Raw genomic sequence first — 2,817 nt, forward strand, 5'->3', positions numbered from 1 at the left:
CCAATCCTCTCTCACTCTCTCTCTTGCTTGATCCATATTACAAATGAATACCTGGTGCTAGCATGAACTTGCAGTATACAAAATCTGAATTAGTGATCATGATCATGGTCAAGGTTTGTACTAAAGAGAAGGAAATATGATGAGGCATATATTTTAAGTTTCAAGGAGATCGATCACACGCCCGAAAAAAAGAGATAGATCACAAATGTTGTGTGCATGTAAGGTGTGTGTTCTTCGAACTAATTCTCTTTGGTCTTTTTGTAGGTTTTAGATTTTTGAAGATTTATGCGATGGAATCACGATATGTAACATGTCTTCTCCTGAAGTGGTCCGCTTATTACTCGATGACACTGTTGCTGGAAACACGGCCAAGGTAACTGTGCTCCTCATGATGGAGCAGCGCCTTAGGACATGTAGGTCTTATTTGTTCAATTCCCCTGCTCGCGGCTTTTGGTTGTTCCAAAAGATTTCTCCATGTACCATGTAAGGAAATTTGGGGGGAAAACATATCTGATGTATAACATGGTATGTACATAGTTTCTTGGGAGGTTGAAGCCGGAAAGGGAGGAGGAGGAAGATGGCAGCCGCCCCGCCGCCCAAGGCCGACGAGCTGCAGCCGCATCCGCTCAAGGAGCAGCTGCCCAGCATGTCTTTCTGCATCACCGGCTCACCGCCATGGCGTACCGTGCTCTGCTTCACCCCGCCTCAGGGGTCTCTTGATTTGCTCTTTGAAAGTTTCCCTCTTACATTCCGTGCTTGTCCTTCACTGTCCTCAGTTTTTGCTCGTACTTGTTGTTTCATGTCCAGGCTTTCATTCCCACTGCATCATGTGTGCTGATTACTGACCTATTTTTGTTGTTGTCGATGCACATCAGTCTTCATATTTTCAGTAGAGAAAGTTATTTGTTGGAAACAAATTCTTTTGCTTAACCAATGTGGAAGGTTCATTGATCTTGAATTTATTTATAATGAAAAGGCCTTACACATCTTTTTATGCAATTGATAGTATGTACTACTCATATTAATCAAATAGTATATAAGTTGATGTTCCTCTTGTGCTTGTAATCTTGGGCGGAACCAAGGCCGTGATACTAGGATTTCAACATTTCATAGTCATGTTGGGCACCAGCATCATCATACCAACGATGCTTGTTCCTCAAATGGGAGGTGGAAATGTGAGTCCTCAACTCTTTATTTATGCGCTACCAAATGTTGGTTATATTCACTTGACACATGAATTTGATATCTCTGAACAAGTACTACTAAGCTGGCACTGAATATGCCTCGCATATAAATGATAGACACTCCCTGAATTTCTGTCAGGAGGAGAAAGCTCGGGTAATCCAGACGCTCCTGTTGGTCGTCGGCATAAACACCTTACTGCAAACCTTCTTGGGGTCTCGTCTCCACGTCGTGATGGGTGGCTCCTACACTTTCATCGTGCCAACCATCTCCATCATCTTGGCCGGATGCTGAGGCAATGAGGCAGATCCTCACGAGGTACTTATATATTACTGTCCAGCAGAATTGCCTTCTCAAGTTCTCATCATGTACGAGTTCCTGTACGGAGGCTAACAAATTTGTGTTGTTGTCAAGAAAATTCCTACGGACGATGAGGGGGACACAAAGCGCTCTCATAATCGCGATGATGATTCAAATCATCCATGGTTTTAGTGGTCTCTGGCGCAATGTTGTCCCCCATTATCTGCGGTTCCTCTTGTTTCATTCATTGGATTTGGGCTTTATGAACTTGGCTTTCCAGGCTTTCACCACCGTTGAGTTTCATGTGAACAATCTGTTTTGATATTTTTATATAACAAGATCATGCCTCATTTTCCATTTGATTTAGTCATTTCAACTTCAACTTTGAGTGTATTAGATATGTACTGAATAGAAAGTATATTACATTATCTGAGTTGTTGCTGCTACTGAGGTGTTAAAAGTGCATATTCATAGCATCTTCCTTGGCACGATTAATTGCCACCGGTTTACATTCAAATCTTCCAACATTTAGTTCAGGAGCTTCATGAATTTTCCATGTCCTGAAATCGTATATATTTTTTAACATGAATTTTGTCTCCACAAAGAACAGTGTGGTAAGCTCTATAACAGTCATTCAGACATCAAATTATGAACTCTCATATTTGATTGCTTGGAAAACAGTTCAAAGCATAGCCAGGAAATGCTGGCGACCGGAATATTGTGATACTATGGATGCTATCAAGCATGCTTTTGGGGGCTTACTGCAGATCATCTACAAGAAGGGCTCGGTTCAAGAACTAATTAAGGTTAAGCTTCACCAATGATTTGAAGGCGAGTTATCTTTTGTTCTTGGACAGGTCTCCTTGGTTTTCATTTTTATTTGCATGAACACAACATCACTGCTTAAGGAATAATTTTGTCACAACCAAGTTATGCAGCTATATATTTTCTATTGATTGCTTTTCATATGCACCATCTGAAATAAGATAGACAGCAATGGTGCCACATATATGTTCCAACATCTTACTTCTACAACAATGTTGCCACATATATGTCTCAGCATCTTCTGTTTCACTTCATCGTCTAATTTACATCAGTCTACATCGCTTTTCAAACCACAGGATCCGCATGACCACGGCTAGGAACCTCCAGAGTACATCATCTGCGGTGAGCACAGAGCTTATCTGTACTTTTTTTATGCAGCAGCGTGATTATTCTTGCAACTAAAACTAATCTAAAAACCCAATGATCAGCCTCGGGTAGTACTCGGGCTGGCCCGACGACCTCGGCTGGCTACAGATGCTGCAGCCGGTTCAACCTGTGGCCATCATAAAG

General features: G+C 41.7%; 1 pseudogene; it reads left to right on the forward strand.

Moving 5' to 3' along the window:
* Nucleotides 1-577: 577 nt before the first annotated feature.
* LOC109752711 (nucleobase-ascorbate transporter 7-like) lies at nt 578-1,832 on the forward strand (annotated as a pseudogene).
* The last annotated feature ends 985 nt before the right edge of the window (nt 1,833-2,817 follow it).

The sequence above is a fragment of the Aegilops tauschii genome, chromosome 6 (assembly GCF_002575655.3).
Source record: "Aegilops tauschii subsp. strangulata cultivar AL8/78 chromosome 6, Aet v6.0, whole genome shotgun sequence".
NCBI classification, from domain to species: domain Eukaryota; kingdom Viridiplantae; phylum Streptophyta; class Magnoliopsida; order Poales; family Poaceae; genus Aegilops; species Aegilops tauschii.